Genomic DNA, 19,421 nt, shown 5'->3' on the forward strand with positions numbered 1-19,421 from the left:
TATCGAGATGAGGTGCAACCCAAATTCCTTCCCTTCGGCCAAACAGTCAACAAGGAATACTTTTTGAATGTTAGGCGTCATTTGCGCGAAGTTAAATGTAAAGATGAACTGTAGAGGATTGGAAAGTGTATTGAGTCAAAAGGGACGACATAGATTTTGAAGAATAAATTAAGAACTTTAAAATTATCCACAAAGTCTTACTATTTTTTACTCATAGCAATATATCATATGTAAATATTAATGATTTGAGAGGGCACCGCCTGCCTGGCTTATTTCATGCCCCGAATGTCCATCTGTTGGCCGATTTTTGACGATTTGGCGTCTAACCCAAAAAAGTTTCTTGCTGCTTTCTAGGAATTATTAATACGACCAATATTTCATAATTTTTCCGGAAAACATTTACAATGCAGTAGACGTCATTATTCAATTTGTAATCAAAGTGCTACGCCAATAAAGAAGAAGAAGAATCAAAGTGCTTTGTGTGAATTTGGCGTCAAAAGTTTTCAAATTGCTGTTTTTTGTGTTTTTGTAAATTCCCATACTTTTTAAGTTTTCACAGTTTTTCAAATTTTGGACTTCACATTTTGGCCAAAAATATTAAAGAAATGTAAACAACAAAACATTAAAAGCCATTGCTCATTCAAAATATGAAATGTTTATAAAACGCCATATGCTCACCGATTCACCGTTTGTTCGCACAACATTTTTGTAAAGGCGATTTATTTGTTTTGCTTTGTTTTTGTTTGGTTTTTCATCGCGGTATTTTAATTGATTTGAATCATATGGCATTTTAATGGGTCCCAATGTTGTAATTGCAGTTTATTTATGAATCTATGTTTGTACATATGTATTCACATATTTCTTTGTTTATAAGGAGGCACCTTGCTTACAACCAGCCAGCAGCCACAGCCACCAGCGTATTCACCAATCAGCCCATAAATATTGTAAACATCGACAAACAAACAAGTTGATCCATATATTAGGCTAAATGCAAAATTACATTTCCAAATGGATGTGCATGTGGGTGGCTGTGCGGTATTAGTTTCAAGTATTTTAATCACTTGGTAAATATTTGTGAATGGATTTATGTGCGCCTGTAGTTCGTGGTCGGCATTTGTCAAATTCATAGATTTTGGCATTGTAATAAATGTCCATTTAACAGGTGCCACTGACAGAGCGAAGCTATTGACGCGCGTGCCACAGCTGAGAGGGCTGAGAGGAAAGCGAACGCGCCTTTCCGGTTGTTCGGAATTTATCGTTTAGCGAAGCGATGCACAAGAATGTTACTTCGTATAATTTATAGCAAAAATATATTTTATTTTTATTTTATTTTATTTTATTAAAGCTTACATAATAAACAAATTATTATTTAAACTATAGTACGTAGCACTAGCATCATAGGCTTTCGGCTGAATAGCAAACAAAAAAAATATATTTATGTATTTGTGTAGATTATGAAATTTGAAATTTTTTTTTGACATAATAAGAGTTTTAAGAAAATTTTATCATTTGCCGTTAAATATAATTTTACTCAAAAATATTTTGAAACAAAAAATATTAATTTCAATTGCACCGAAGCTATTAAACGCTTCACAAGTACAAAAGATTCTTTACAAGAACTTGATTCTGCTGCTTTACGTAGTCCTTTGCGAAGCCATAGAAGAGAAGAACTCCTGTGTTCGAGCTTGCAAAACGCTTAGTAGCCAATACCAATTTGCAATTTTGCACGCAATACAAATTTCCATTCCCGTCGGTTCGGTAGGATCTTTGAAGGTATGAGCTCCCCAGTGTTCAAGTCTTGACCTCCCAAGCGCGGAACAGTCAAGTAGGAAGTGTTGAGTTATTTCCACCTCATCTGCTTCCGTACAGTTTCTCCAAATGGCGCCTGGTAAGATTCCCAACCCTCCCGTATGGACATCAAAAGAGCCCGTTAAAAGTCCACAACTAAGAAAAGGCTAGCTTTACTGAGGGCAAAGAGATCACTAAATCTCTTGCTTTATGGCATACTGATCCGATGTGAACATTTCTATGGAGATTACAACATAATCTTAAGGAAAAACACATGACAGTTGCTTGAATATATTGTATAACATGATTTAAAAGTGCAAAAACAATAATTTTATATGGGTTGCTTTTTGTATTTCTCAACATGGGCACTTTTAAGCTTGTCAGACACCATTTCAAGTTTCCTTTGAAAACGTACATTTTACTACACAACAACAACTCATACGGTTATTCAGAATGACTTTGAGCATAACCATGAGCTCCATCAAATTCGGGAAGTTCATCTCCGAGTCGTTCGGTAACAGATGAGGCACAGATGAGGTCTTAAACAGAGTGATCCCCACTCCTGCAGCTTAATATAAAGCTGGAAAAAGTGTTGCTAATTTGTACCGCAGTGGCACTGTCTATAGTATTCTAAGAGTACAATGCTACTGGGTATGGAGATGATATTGCATCTAGGCATTAACAATAGAGCCGGTAGCGCTGTATTTTCTAGCTTAGATAAAGAAGCGAAAGTGGTTGATCTTGTGATGAGCGAGGTTAAGACTAAGTACACATCTGAAGATTTCTCGCATCTTGAAAAGTAATTTACTGTTGGTGGCTATACATTTGAAAAAGTTAAGGACTTTGACAACTCCCGGAATCAAAATAAATTCATAGTGACCCGTCTGTACTTGGAATTGGCTTGACCTCACAAAGGATAGAGACAATTGGCGAAGTTTGGTTTTCTCGGCCCAGACCGATCTACGGTTGTAGTGCCAAAGAAGAAGATACTACAATCGCACACAGAAAGTGTGAGTTACATATGTAATAATATTATTTATGAATGGAATTGAACTCCTGATGAATTTTGTCGATGTTGGTGTAGATTCAAATTGAATTGTTTTGTCAGAAAAACTCGATACGTCGTAACATCGTATACATATGTTATTGTACAATTTATTTAAATACGTTATTTCTAATATTTAGTTAGATATCTTAGATTCAACAAGCCTTAGATAAGGGCGAATCGAACAAGCGAGAGTTATAAATCAAGCAGACTGGTATAATCATATAGGGATAGGAAAGCGGTACACATAAATGGATGTTTCATATAGTTGTTATATACAATAGGGAATACAGAAAACTTTGCTACTGCTTTCACATATCCATTTCTTGATATGAACAGAACTCAAACGTAGCAAGCAGGGAAATGACGATTGGACGACCACTATTTCCGTTATAACAATATGTTTATCGCAACAATTTGGCATTATTTCAACGAAATACATAATTTATGCTTTACTTCTAATTAACCTCGAAAATTAAGAAATAAATATGTATGTATGTATGTAGGTTCGAAAACACATTCCTCGAAATATTCAGCTGAACGGAAGAGAAGATCCACGGTTACGAATGAGCATAAGGGCGGTTGAGTTTATGGGTCAAACTTATTTCTTAAGTCAAATAATAATACACATATTTTAAATATAAGAAAATTATGTCTAGACAATGTCCGTTTTATAAAAAATTTTGTTTTTCGGAACGGTTCCAGCATTAACGCGCGATATCCTTGAAACATTAGCCAGAAATTGGGTTGCTAATCCACAGACATGTGAGAATGGTTTTCTTTCCTCACCGCCTCCTTAACATGTATATTTTGTCAGGTGTGAATAAAGTTCTCTCGAAACCCACAACGCTAACTGAAAGGCAGCTATGGTATGCTCTGAAAAACAAAAAAAAAAAGAACTGTCCACCCTAATGCAATGTAGGCAAAGTGGAGAAACCAACTTAAACAGCGAACGTGTAAATTCTTGACTCCGATCGAAAAAAATGAAAGTAATTTATTTCAATTAAAGCCAATTAGAAGCGAGGCATTCGTAAGCCACTGAGACGAAGAAATCGAGCAAGTGTGCCTGAGGAGAGCGCTCCCTTATCGTCACATCTTTATATATAAATACAAATATGTGTTTTTTTTAGCTATTGTGTTTGTTGGTAGCTGGAATTGAATTGAACTAGACTCCAAATTGTAATCGAGCATTGAATATTCAAACTTTGCTGATGAATCAATACAGGCGACCAGTGAGACATCAATTTTTATTGAAATTATTTGTAAGTGTATACATATTTTTTATGCTATATTTTAAGTGTATGTATGTATGTAGTAAATATTTACATGAAAAATTAAGTTTGCATAAATAGGCATGCACAAAGTATAAATGGAGCATAAGTTGTGACACGATTGGCCTTGCGCCAGGAATGCTCTTAATTCTCAATGCAAGTAATACGAAAAATATAAACAGTAAAATGAATTTTTTAATAAAATTATTGCAAAAAAACGTGCTTTTATGAAAAAATTCGATTGGAAAAGTTTTCATATGATATGGAAGGGTTTTTTTTTAGTAAAAACAAGAAAAAAACGTTAAGCAGCGGGACCGATGGATTGCTGGCCGAGTTGTTCACATACTATATATCGGCAAGGAACTGATAAGGAATATGCATCGGCTTCTTTGTAGAATATAGTCGCATGAAAGCATGCTCGACAATTCAAATTTAACTGTGCTTAATCCACAAAAAGGAGACTCACAATTCAGATATTTACCAAGCGCCAAATCTTGGAAAAGACCCCCGAATAGAGGATGGGCACACACCACTTCTTCATCGATTTTAAAGCCGTCTTCGACAGCACGAAAGGAACTGCCTCTATTCCGCTACACCTGAATTTAGTATCCCCGCAAAGCTAATACGCTTGTGTAAACTGACGTTGGGTAATACCAAAACCTCCGTAAGGATCGGGAAGGACTTCTCTGAGCCGTTCGATACCTAAAGAGGTTTCAGACATCACCACCTATCGTGTGATTCTTTCTATCTATTCCTTTAGAAAATAATTCGAGCTGTGGAGCTGAATAGAGAAGGTACAACCTTATATACGCCGATCAAATTGATATCTTTGGCCTCAACAACCGCGCCGTTAGTTCTGCTTTCTTCAGACTGGATAAGAAAGAGAAGCAAATGGGTCTGATAGTGAACGAGGGCAAGACAAAAATCTCCTAGCATCAAACAAACAGACGGTGTACTCGCGACTTGGCTTCCATGTCACTGTTGACAGTCATAACATCGAAATTATAGATAATTTCGTCTATCTTGGAACCACCATTAACACCTCGAAAATCCAAAGTAGAATAACTCTTGCCAAGTAAAGTCCTCTTTCGACGAACAGAGACCAAACTCTACAAGTCACTCATTATTCTTAGATCCAAAGGACGATGACAATATCTGATGAGGCGGCGTTACGAGTTTTCGAGAGAAAAGTTCTGTGGTAAACTTATGGTTCTTAACGCATTGGCAACAGCGAATATCGCATTCGATGGAACATTGCGAAAAAAAGAAACGAAAGAAAGAAAGAACTGGCGCACTGTTTTCAACTGGGCTATAACCCTATAAGCGGTTTCCACACCAGTACAGAAGATAAAGAAAAAGAAATTACCTATGTAAAAAAAATTTTAAATCTACTTTAATTCAATTAAAAAAAACGTTAAACATTTTTTAAGTTTTGTAATTCTTCTTTTGTAATTTTCTTAACATATTCTAATTTTATTCGATTTTCCATTCCACTAAATTATTAAACACAAATGAAGGTCCTCAAAAAACATGCTCCATTGTATTCAGCACAGGTGTCGAAAATGTCAAGTATACGCGCTAGTATGTTGAACAATTAGTATGTTGTCGCAATTTTGTGTAGAACATGACATTCCAAGATTATCTCAACTTTGCTAGCGCTCTTAAGAGTCAATATTTATTTATATACCTAGATACTGAAAGATATTTATGTGCGCTCTTCCGCAGTGACGTCGCTTCGGAAAAGGCAACAGTTTGTCATTTCAGAAAATTTTTGTGTTGCTACATTTTTCAAAATGAGAAAAAGAAAAGATATGTATATGTAGACGTAAATTAAATCTTACATTCTATAGCAATAAATTCTAACGGCAAAATAGTCTGGTAATGATTTTTGCTTATATTTAGTGCCTTAAATTATTAACGTTAAGTGACATTGAGGGAGGACTAAGAGTGAGTAAAAGCTGTCAAACTTAAACTGCTGATGGAAACAAGTGTTCATGTAACGTCAGAATGTGACAGTGCTTAGGAAATATTAGTTGTAACGTTTTCGCTGAGTAGCTGTGGTGTTCTTATTTCTAAAGATCGCAGCAATCAAATTTATTTTTCATTTGTATAATTTTCTGTTATGTAATAAATATGTAATATTTAATAATATATTATTTATTAAAATTTAAGAATTGATGATTTTGTGGGAATATCTAACCTTTAGTTTATACTTATATTTTTTTGTGTTTGTAAGTTTTTGTATCTACTTACAACTATTCCACCTGCAAGTACCAAAGAAATTTTATTTCTCCAGTCTACAGTTGTACGCTAAAAGTATGAAAATAATAGATAGAGAACAGAAATTATTGTTTTTAGATTATAAACTACTAGTGAAAAAATCATTAACACACACCTTTACAACGATTTCCACAACAACAACCACGGATTAGCAAATTATACAAATTAGAACTAGACATTGTAAACTCTTACACAGTACTTAAGAGCGAAAAAAAGCAAATAGCATAAAAATTTCTTAAAATGGAAATTAGTGCAGAGAGCTATTTTACATTATATTCATTAGTTGTTTAGCGTTTTAAAAGAATTGCTTAAAAGCTTAGATACAGTAGTCGACATATGTAAGTCCTTTACCTAGTTATACTTTTTTTCATAAGGACGTTACAAAATTGGGCAAATAAGGACAGCTAACGACGCCATATTTTTTCCACTCTTTTGACATTGCTCTTCAGTAAGGTTTGCCAATTCATCATGGAAAGATACACGATCCAACAATAATTCGAAATTATTAAAATTTACTACCGAAGTTAAGAGTCAGTGGCCTCAACTTTAAGAGCGCGATAACCAATTTATGGTCGTCATAATCGTCCTATCAGATGAACAATTGAGCGTCTAGTGGAAAAATTTGAATCCACAGGCACAGCACAAAATGTTCCTGTGCTTACGAATCAAAGAAATGCCCGTAGTGTCGAGAATATTGCTGCCGCTTGCGCAACAATTGAGAAAGACCCAAATCAGTCTCTCACACGTCGTTCTCAAGGTTGGCCTACATTCTTACAAGTTCAAATTGCTGCAAAAACTAAAGCCGCTTGACCACCAGAATCGTCGTACTTGTATGTTCGTGAATTTTGCTGAGCAACAACTTGAAAATTATTTGGATTTTCATCGAAAAATCAGTGATGAGCCTTATTTCTGGCTAAATGGCATTATCAATAAGCAAATTATGCATTATTGGTCAGGCAGTAATCATTGCATCCCGAAAAAATTACGGCTTGGTACGGTTTATGAACCGGCGGCGTAATTGGACCGTACTTCTTCTGTGATGATCAAGACCGGCACTTTACTGTGAATGGGAATTGCTACCGCTTAATGATAACCGAATATTTTTAGCCCGAATTGAACGATATGGACTTGGATAATATGTGGCTCCAACAGGACTGCAAATTGTAAAGCAGTATCGGCCGATTTATGCTTGAAAACCGTCGAAAATTGGGTTCAGCGTCTGGAGTTCTGCAAAAGAAATCGAGTTCCATACATAATGGCCTCGAATGTACTATCAGAGGATGTTGTTTTATCAAAAAAATACTTTTATAGCGCTCTTATTGAAAACCCCATTACAAGAGTTTCGGTTAGATTTGTTGACACGACCAACTCATTGAAACTTTACCTTAATTATCGGTTAACGCTTTTGGGTAAGTAACCAGTGACTTAACCGATAAACGGCCGGGATTCCTCTTCAAAAATGTCTTTCCGAATTAATTATGTCAGTAGCAGTGCGATACGCCACTCTCGCCAGTCTGATAAATCGAAAAAGCGACTGTTATTATATGATGACAATGTGAATGTAGGTGTGACGTAAATTCGATAATTACACAAGAACATGGCATGACTCATTACTCAACAAAGAAGTGATTTAAGTACATACATACATACTCATATATGGATTTAAATGCGTATATGGATTTCTATATGTATAATTGCATATTTTATAAACAATATAGAATACTTTGTGCTGAAATTTTCATTTCACAATTCATTCTTCTTCTTCTTCAGTTGCGTAGACCTCGCTTACGCGGTTATAGCCGAGTTAACAACAGCGCAATAATCGTTTCTTGTTTTAGCAATTTTGCGCCAATTCGAGATGATACTAAGTGCAGCCAGATCCTTCTTCGCCTGATCTCATTCATTAGGAAATAGATAAATGCGTTGATGGTTGGTTATACTAAGGAAGTAATTTTGTAGGAGTGAATCAAAACATATTTTATAAGAGACAACCTTAGTAGTCTCTAGTAGCAGTTTTCAGCGAAAAACTACCGGAAGGAAATATATATCATATGTTGTTATCAGTTAATTGCAGTATCAAATCGGTTAACCGGTTAAATTCTTTGTTCGATATCTTTATCCATTGTAAAAATCGCAACGCACTACTGTTATTGATAACACATTTTTAACCACAAAAATGTGGCAAATCTTGAATTTATTTTTTGCGTTTTTTAACCGATTTGAAAAGTTGGGGACTACTGTACTATATGATAATTTATTATCAGTTCAACTTGTTCACATAAAGAAACTAAGTTTAGAGCGTACTAATTTCTAGAATAAACAGTCAGTCATTGTCAGAATTAATAAAATATACATACACACATAATATATCTTGATATGAATGTTTAACTTATATATACTTGATTACTAACTTTATTGAAGCTTGTTGTTAGAAATTTATACATCTTATCATTTAAACCAATATACTTATCAAAACACCTTTCGTACATAATAAATTTCACGAGAATCGAATAACTCTAACGTATAACGTCTAAGGTGACAAATAATATTTGCGTAAGTTAGTGTATCTCTTTAAAAATTTCTAGAATAACACCACCCACCTCCCAACCGCCTGAAAAGGCCATCGTCTAAATACTTAAGTGTGTGTGTATTTGACCACAATTTATTATTTTAAGGGGTATTATTGCAAAGTTTACGACAACAATGATTCCGGCGGTGTGACAAAAGAGCTAACATATGGTTTTTGGGATCATTAATGTGACAGCGACTGTCGCATGTTTCTCACCTCTGCTACATAGGCTCATCATTTGTGGCACAACATATCTATCGGGTGCTTATTGGAAGTAATAAAAAATCAAATATTTATAAAGCCAAAATTAGAAGAAATGTGAAAATTGTTAAACAAATTTCAAGAACTTTATTGGTCACCCCCTTTAACATATAGCTATAAATAAGTATGTTGCAAAAATATTTGAAAATAAAATGAAAACGAAATGGAAATGGAAATTCATCGTACTTTGGTATACCTAACTTTTAACAGAAATTTCAGGGGACTGACGCTAGATCTACACTAATGGTTTTCGTGGTTATACGAGGAATATGATTAAATTAATTGTAAGTGAGAAACTCAACCGCAAAATAAACTGTGGTCTTGAGTACGCCAGTCACCAGTTTGATTCGTGTTTTTATCAAATTGTTATTTATAACTTGTTTATAAAGTCCAACTGACCGATAATTTATGGCGAATACAGCAAGACTTTCTGTTTGCTCTCCGTGCGGTTAGAAATTAAGCTGAATTTGCATAAAAAATTATCTTTTTGAAGGAGCGTATTATCAAATCGACGGTAATGACTAAAGGCAAAGCAGCTGAACCTAGAACTTGGAAGACATTTGCGTATTCAGTGAGAGGCCAACGAGAAGAATCATTAGATATTGCAAATTACTGGTCCATAATAGTGGAAGTCCAGTTGAGTAATAGTTAATAAAATTATTAAAGGTTGTTGTACACACTCTGATGTTTGGTTCATTAAAAAAACTATGCGCTGTCATCCAAACTTGATTTAGGTAAGGTTATGTGCTTGATCCTTCAGCATTGCACCATACTTTGACTGTTATGTAAAATCCTTTGTGATGCCAGAAGAAAAATTCCTTTAGTTGAAAGCCACCGGCAAAAATACCGAAATCTGCTTAGATGTTTTAGTTCTACAATTATTTCCGCTATTTCTCATAGACGTCAAAAAGTATGAGATTGCGAGATTTGACAAAAACGGGCCATTCGAGAAGAGGGTGTTAAGATGATTCTATCTCATCAGATGCTGACTTCTAGTAAGATATGCCATCTTAGTACATGAGTCCCATTCGCACAATGTCCAGTTAGAATTCATATAACCACTGAAAGATGGACCTTGTTGAGAGTGAATATTTCCCTAAAACTCTTATAATTTACCCTGGGCCAGGAGGATCTTGCAACTACACAACTGCTGGTAGTCGACCAGCGCTTGTTGATTTGGTTTTAATCCCAACATTTCAATCATAGACCACAAGTAGCCAAAGGACCTCCTACTCGTTTTCATTCCGCTGTTATTGAGACAGAAGTACCTGTTCTAGCAAGGTCGTGAGCCTTACAGTTTCCTAGGAACTGTGAACTCAAGACTAATATCGCCGCTCTACTATCGGAGTTGATAGTTATTACACAGAAGAAGGCTGCGATCCGGAGCGGAAGATCTACTGCTATCTTTATGTTAGCTACCAGCTCTGCTTGGAAGACGCTGCAGTATCCAAACATGGTTAACAGTATCTTAATTATTTGTATACCTCGAAAAGGGTATATTAAGTATGCCAAGAAATTTTTAAAACCCAGATGGAAAAAGGAAGAAAGTATATACATACATATATAAATGATCAGCGCGACATGCTGAGTATATAGCCGAGTTTGTCTGTCCGCCTGTCTGTTTTTAACATACCGATCTGAAAATTCCGATTCTTTTCACGCAAGAAGCTGTTCATTCAGCGGAGCATTATACCCTATAGCTGCCATACAAGCTGAACTTTCGGAATCAATTGCTTGTATGGAAAACTTACGACATAAGCTTCTTTTCGAGGTATCTTCAAGACATTTGGCAGATATTATTATCCCAGACGTCGCCACAGTCTCCGAAGAAATTGTTCAGTTCGGACTACTATAGCTGCCATACCAACTTACCGATCAAAATACAGTCTTTGTAAGGCATCTTTTGTATTTGTGAAAGGTATGGTATTATAGCTTCGGGCTAACTCTGTATTTTTTCCATTTATTTCATTATATTTTAAAACATTTCTAAATATAGAAAGTATGTAAATTAAGAATTTTCTCCGTGGACTTTTTCAATTATGCATATTTTTTGAATATTTACTTTTCTCGCCTAACCATAAGGTTGCAACATACTGCTACACCCTTACGAGCTGACCTCTAAGTCAACATTCTACAACTACACAGATAACGGCATTGCATCATACACACACATACATACATACATACTTATGTATGTATGAATAAAGTGAACTTTGTAAACTGCAATGGCGCTCGGCCGCTCGTCAAATCAAATTATGCCGTAATCCATGGCGGGACGACACTCGTGAGCCAAAGCCCGAATATTCGTCACAAATAAGCATACATGCACACATGCGCGCAACTATACCAGCATATATATGTATATGTATATGTATGTATGCAAGTGTAGCTAAGCAAGTATTTGTCTAATGTCGAGCTCCAAATGGGTGGGTATTTGTCCACTTGCAGTGCAAACAAACCGAGCCATTATCTGTGTTTATGTTTTTGTGTTGTACTTACACACACATTGATATATTATCACACACACATATGTAGATATTTTCATTTTGGTACATACTTATATTGGATGTTATGTGTTTGTGCATGTTCGTCTGTTCGTCTTATGTTCGTGCAACAATATTTGACAGTTCTCATTCATTTACACACACATATAACGGGTGATTTTTTTGAGGTTAGGATTTTCATGCATTAGTATTTGACAGATCACGTGGGATTTCAGACATGGTGTCAAAGAGAAAGATGCTCAGTATGCTTTGACATTTCATCATGAATAGACTTACTAACGAGCAACGCTTGCAAATCATTGAATTTTATTACCAAAATCAGTGTTCGGTTCGAAATGTGTTTCGTTTCGTTTTTATCGACAAATTTTGTTCAGCGATGAGGCTCATTTCTGGTTGAATGGCTACGTAAATAAGCAAAATTGCCGCATTTGGGGTGAAGAGCAACCAGAAGCCGTTCAAGAACTGCCCATGCATCCCGAAAAATGCACTGTTTGGTGTGGTTTGTACGCTGGTGGAATCATTGGACCGTATTTTTTCAAAGATGCTGTTGGACGCAACGTTACGGTGAATGGCGATCGCTATCGTTCGATGCTAACAAACTTTTTGTTGCCAAAAATGGAAGAACTGAACTTGGTTGACATGTGGTTTCAACAAGATGGCGCTACATGCCACACAGCTCGCGATTCTATGGCCATTTTGAGGGAAAACTTCGGACAACAATTCATCTCAAGAAATGGACCCGTAAGTTGGCCACCAAGATCATGCGATTTAACGCCTTTAGACTATTTTTTGTGGGGCTACGTCAAGTCTAAAGTCTACAGAAATAAGCCAGCAACTATTCCAGCTTTGGAAGACAACATTTCCGAAGAAATTCGGGCTATTCCGGCCGAAATGCTCGAAAAAGTTGCCCAAAATTGGACTTTCCGAATGGACCACCTAAGACGCAGCCGCGGTCAACATTTAAATGAAATTATCTTCAAAAAGTAAATGTCATGAACCAATCTAACGTTTCAAATAAAGAACCGATGAGATTTTGCAAATTTTATGCGTTTTTTTTTAAAAAAAAGTTATCAAGCTCTTAAAAAATCACCCTATATATACATCCATATATACAAGTATATATTAGTTGACTTTTGTCTGTCTATTTCTCTTATTTGCTTGTGTGTCGCCGCTCTTCGCTTTCAATTTAAATCAATTTAATCAATTCTTTACCCCTGTAGTTTGATTCTCCTTACTACGTTGTATTTGTACAAAATTGTTGACTCTCTTTCGTGTTTGCTTTGGCAAATGTTATTTATTTTGTATAACAAAAGTCAAAAGATCAAACAAATTTTGTTTTTTAATTTAAATGTATTTTTTTAGAAAAAATGCCGCTTTAGTGGGTATGCTTTTAAATATTTTCATAGTGAGTTGTGTCCTCTGATTAGATTTTGGAGATAAAATACATGTTTTGTATTGAGTTTTGAACCTAAAAACACCAAAGGTTAATTGCATAATTTTTATTTACAACAACATGTAGGTACGTAAGCATACATACCAAAATACATAGGTATTAATTTATGACTGACTATACTACTGATAATATTATCAGTTTTGACTAAACCAAACGATGTGAGATGTTTAGTTGAAATTTTGTGTGGGTATGTAAACACTAATGCATTGTTAGTGCTTAGAGGCTTCTTAAAAAAAAGTTTTCAGAACAAAATTATTTAATCAAATATTATACAATCGTTTATTTATTTTGTCATTGGTTTGGGTGATTAAATATACGTAAGATGTCTTAGTTCAGTAGGTCTATCATTTGGTGGCCAAATGTGCTCCAAAGAAACTACGCGATTCTAAGGGGGATGGTATTTGGAATCCTAGTTTATTGGGCGAATTTGAAAGGAACTAGGTAATAAGTTTTTCGATTCAGCTGCTACCAGATTTTGAAAATATTCTCTGTACAAAAAAATAAATATTCGTACACTTATAACAATAGCACCTTCAGTATAGACTTATAGTCGGGACCTAGAAATATCCTTCTCAATTGAAACAAGAACTAAAGCAAGTATTTTTCACCTTAGATAGTCCTGACGCGGGTGCACGCGGGTGGGGTCACCGGAAATGGCGCCGCAATGTCCGAGTTTACAATATTTTTTTTACACAAAATGTCAGAATTTCTTTGTTAATAATGTATGTTTATAACAATAAAAAATTCTAATAAAATATTTCATTTGTTTAAAAAATGCCGTCACCCGAGGAAGGTTTTCTTCAATATACTTTTCTAGTATTATAAGTTGTTTTTACTGACCATATTTACACGAACGATTTATTTAAAGAGCAAATCTCCATAAAAATTGTTTTCTTGGTACCTTTAGCTATTTGGTCTCATATATGTATGTATATTAACTATGCTATATATAAAATCTAATAAAGCAGAACTGATCTTATGAGAAAATATATAATTTTCTATAAGAGTGCATACATATGTACTGTATATCAATAAGTTTTGAGAGGAGCTATCAGGAAAATAGTCAGGAAATAAAGTTTGGATAATATCAATAAAGATATGAGTTTTAATAGACAGTTGTCGTTAAGTTTCGAAATATTATGAAACTGGCGTATTTTGCAATCCTAAACTGACTTTTTTCATTTTATAAGACAATAACACTTAAAAAATACAATTCCTTGTATAAAAAAGTCAGTTGGCTGATTCATACGAGTACTAGCATTAAAATACTTGAGTTGCTTACACCGCTGCTGCTCCTGCCAACGTTTGTATCTACCTAACTAAACATCGTTTCTTTGTTCAAACAATCGCTGTTCGCATTTCAAGGAATTTGGGTAAACGAATGTTGGGTTTCTAATACGAGATTGCTGGTTTTCTACTGCAGGATTGTTGACTTGCTTGCTACCTAACTATGAGTTCTAGTTGCTGTGAGAACACAGAAATTATGTGACTGAACAAATGTTACTAATGAATACAGAATCTTTGATCCTTTATTTTTGTAATTATTACTTTTTATTTACAAAATATTAAAATATGAATTATATGACAAGCAAGTAAATATAAAAACTGAGTTAATGAGCAAACATTTACAAATTTGCTTTAATGAAGCCAATAATCCAGAAGTTAATACCGAAAACATTTACAATTTCGACAATTTAAGACTTATGCACATTTATGAATTCAAATAATTAAAAAAATTAAGCTCACCTCTCGCTTATAAGACTGTATTTATAATAATCCAATTTAGTAAAAGAAATTTCGTTGTTTTCGAAAGTGACATCCTTAGCACAAATATTAAGAAATAAACACTTTGTTGTGGGTTTGAGCTGTTTTCACACACCAAACAAATTCGGGCACAAAAATATTTTTATTTCAACGAAATATTTTTATTTCAAAATTTTTTTTTATTTCAAAAATTTTTTTTTATTTCAACTAAATATTTCTCACATTTAAAATTTTTGATATTTCATCACAATTTCAAAACGCACATTTAGTTTCGGCAAATTATTGCTCGTTGATTTGCATTGCCTGCCATTATTATATATTTTTTTAATTTCAACATTTGCTTACTAATTTTCGAAATTTTCCATTTCAGAATTTTCACTTTTTTTCGAGAATTCTACTTGCAAATCATTCACTAAATATCACTTTTATTTGACTTTAGCGACGGTGTATTCGTGTCGTAAATATTTTTTAATTAAAAATCCACTTCCCCCACCGACTAGCACTCGCGCCCAATGCGATCTAATCAAACCGGCAAGTACCGTTTCAAATGTTATATTAAAGTGAAAATGCGATCACCGCATCGCATATGCCACAGACGGCAGAGCCACAACGATCACGCACACCGAGAATTTTTATCAAGCAGTGATATTAACATTCGCTGGCTGAATGACCGAGTGGCCGACCGTATTACAGTGTGTGTGTGCTAGCAAGCCGAGCAAGTGATAAGCATTGCCGACGACGAAAAATAACTGTTAGGTCAGCTGTTCGTTGGAAAATGAGAAAATCTCATTCAAGATTCTGTCCACAAACAGTAGCTGAATATGTTAACATCACTGTTAAGTAAGAATCGAAATGTTAACGGAACACTTGCTCCGGCTGACTTCGGTGCATGCTGTTGGTGGTGATAATATAACAGTAGTAGCTATGGAAACAACAATAAATATAAGGTGTTAAGTGCTGATAATGGAAATGTTTGCGCGGTGATGCCTCGTTGATCGCATGCCACACGAATATGTGCACTCTTGTTTATTTGTTTCTACATACATACATACATATGTATGTAAGAGTTTTTTGCTGTGTATAAAACATGACTTTATTTTTGTGAGAAAACGTTTTCAAAATAAAAATTATTGTTAATAACGTTATTTGAAACGGTCACGTGTTCTGGTGAAAGGAAAGAAAATGGTAGAAATGTGTTGGTAGTGTTGTCTTGGTATAAAAATTAGTCTGGATCTGAACAAAGGCGTCCATAAAATTCCCGAATTTTTCTAAAACCGTTTTTTTCGACGAAAATGGAACTACATACATAAATCAAAATGGCAGCGAAATAAGATCGAGTTGTACTCTAAAGTATCAGACTACAAAAGCAGACACTTTTTTCATATGAAGGATAAGATCTCTCAGCTAATAATGGCTGACATGATACCTAATATGTAGTTTAGTGTTCGAATCGAAACATTTCGTATATGCCGAATTATATTGTTTTAGTGCCGAATGTATAGAACTCAGCTATTTGGAAGCGACCTAGGACCCTCAATTTATTGATCATATGGGCACAATGAATTTTTTGAGATTTTCTTCGATTTTTGTATATCTTGAGTGCAAACAATGATAATGCTTTAGTCACGTTTTTCTGAATTTAAAAAATTCGCTTGCTGATGGCAGTTACAAAATTCACGGAATTGAACTGGCAGTTAGTTTTCCTTTTGTGATCACTTACCATGTGCATATACATATGTACATAAAAACATTTCGAAACTAACCTAGTTACTACAGCACTTCAGTTTCATTGCAATCACTTGCCCAATCATCATAAATAGCATTGTTAAAGCTACAATTTCAATTATCACCGTTATGTTAAGAGAACTTAAAAATGGTACAAACATTAATTTACAGGCATACTTAAATACATACTTATAAATATATATATACATATTTCTAAGTATAATACAAGGCACTTATATATTTTTATTTAAAGGTATGTATGTATGAATTTACACATTTATTTTTCCAAAAGATACTTTTTTGTTTGCATAGTGTTCTCTTCTCGTTAAGTTTTTTTGCTTTTTTATCTGTATGTGTTCATTTTCTGAAGGATCTGATAAGAAGACAAAATTGATAAGAAACCTGTTTAAACAATCAGAGCACAGCGAGCTTCATTTAGGCCAAATTGATGTTATTTCGGCTGCTTCGTTCGAAAAGGTTTTTCATACACTCCCTTAATTGAGCCAATTAGTCCCTTAAATAAGTCAACTAGTACATTAATTGAGTTCTTTAGACCCTTAATTTACTCAATTAGTCCCTTAATTACGTCTATCAGTTTCTTAATTTATGTAAATTGAGAATTTATTAAAGGTCTGTTTAAAACTCCTACGACTAAATAATTCTTACATTTGTATTATACTTAATCCTGAACTTCTTCTTCATGTTGACTTGATATTACTAACAGGATCACGCAATTTCCATCCGATCAGCCTTTGTGAAGGTCGAAAGTTTAGTATAAAGTCTCTGGTGATGTTCTCTTCTAGTTTTCCAATTTCGAGGTAATTAAAATTGATGAAAAGTTATTATGAGCCGAAAAAAGTCTAAATAATATTCACAAAAATCTCAAAAAAAATGCTCTTTTGTCGAAATTTGTATTAGCCCTTCGCTAACTATTCTTACAGGTCAAGAGATATAGTATAATTAAATACATAGACGAGTGTCCAACTTACAATATTTAAAATTTGCTTTCATCCATCGCCTCTAGTACTCCTGAACAATCGATGCAACATACTTATTCATATACATATGTATATGTACATAGGTAATGAAAAATCATTATCTTAAGATCATCGCAAAGAATTTCTATTTTTTAAAAAAATATTTACATTTATTTGTTTTACCATGTGCAATGAGTTTTATAAATAGTTTCACCGAGTGCATGCACATTTGTATTATCTTCTTTCTGTTCTATTTACTTAGCACCTATTTAAATGTATGTATATGCCTGTTTGCAGGCTGTCTGCTCGTACCTGTAAAGTAAACATATGCACATGCAACCCGCACGTTTACGCCTGCGCAGAATTCTTTCACGCGCACAATCAAACAGAAAGATTAGCATATTCCCAAAATAAGCGATATCAGTATCACAATACTTCCGTCAATTGTGAAAGTTAATTCCCTTATTTTGTTTTTGCCTTGAAAATCCGCTTACCGTTCCGCAATTATTTGCTTTGAAGCTGGTCAATGCGCTAATTGTGTTGTTGTTACATTTGAGGCCAGCACTGGAAAGTAAAATTACAAGGAACCTATTCCTCAAATGACCTAAGGCCGGTCGAAAACACTGTTATTTGCATAAGTACGAACATAAAGAAGGTTTAGGCCAAGTACATTTGTAGATAACGAATGAGATTTTAAGAATTTATATTATTGCCATATGAAAAAAATTAATAAAATAATAATAATATCGTACAAAAATATCGAAAAATTAAATAAAAGTAATAACAAAAAACAATAAAATAAAAATATGTTTAAAAAAATAAATAAACGTAATTTAAAAAAGTGAAAAATAATAATTAAAAAAATATTAGAAATATAAAAATTAAACAAATAAAAATAATTAAATTTAAAATTAATTTAATTTCAAAAGAATAACATTGATTCAAAATAAATTAACAATACAAAAAAATTAATTATAAAAAAAAATTAAATAAAATAGAAATATAATTAAAAATATAAGAAAAAAGTACGTAAATAAAAAAATCAATACAGACGTAATTTTAAAAATCCATTAAGAATTAATTTATAAAATGAAAAATCTAAGTAAAAACACTAAAAAAATAATAAAAAAAAGTAAAAGAATGAAGAATAAGAAAATTAACGAAAATATATAAATTAAGAAATAATTAACAAATTACAGTTGAATAAACAAATTAATTAAAAATATATGAAGAGCACAAAAAAAAATAAAGATAAAAAAATAAATATAAAAAATAAATAAATATAAAAAACAACATAAACCAACATAAAAAATAATTAACAAAAATAAATAAAATATAAATTCAGAACAAAAAACCACATTAGATTTGTGTAAAAAAATTAATTAAAACTATATGAAGAAAAAAAGAATAAATATAAAAAATAAAATGAACTATGTATTAAGATAAAATATTTATAAAGTTTATTATAACAAAATAATACACATAAGTATTCCAAAAAAAACTTAAAACAATCTATTGAAAATCAACGTTAGAAATTTGTATGTATTAAGCGGTGTAATATAAATTCTAAATTTAATTGACGGGCCTCTACTGTAATAAAAAAATATGTAAAAAATATAAATTAATTAAAAAAAATAAATTAAATTAATTAAAAAAAATAAATTAATTAAAAAAAATAAATTAATTAAAAAAAATAAATTAATTAAAAAAAATAAATTAATTAAAAAAAATAAATTAATTTAAAAAAAAAATAAAAAAAAATTAATTAATTAAAAAAAAATAAA

General features: G+C 33.2%; 1 protein-coding gene across 2 annotated transcripts in view; it reads right to left on the reverse strand.

Moving 5' to 3' along the window:
* LOC105230022 (immunoglobulin superfamily containing leucine-rich repeat protein 2) overlaps positions 1-15,566 on the reverse strand; it is a 34,253-nt gene extending 18,687 nt beyond the window's left edge. Inside the window, exons 1-2 of one of the 2 annotated variants that reach the window (XM_049451796.1) lie at positions 14,918-15,566; positions 6,358-6,414 (exon numbers count right to left, since the gene is read on the reverse strand). The gene's annotated coding sequence lies outside the window, so the exon portion shown is untranslated. The remainder of the gene's footprint in view (positions 1-6,357; positions 6,415-14,917) is intronic. The other variant, XM_049451795.1, reaches the window with a different exon arrangement.
* Between the last annotated feature and the right edge of the window lie 3,855 nt (positions 15,567-19,421).

The sequence above is a fragment of the Bactrocera dorsalis genome, chromosome 3, assembly GCF_023373825.1.
Source record: "Bactrocera dorsalis isolate Fly_Bdor chromosome 3, ASM2337382v1, whole genome shotgun sequence".
Classification (NCBI taxonomy): Eukaryota; Metazoa; Arthropoda; class Insecta; order Diptera; family Tephritidae; genus Bactrocera; species Bactrocera dorsalis.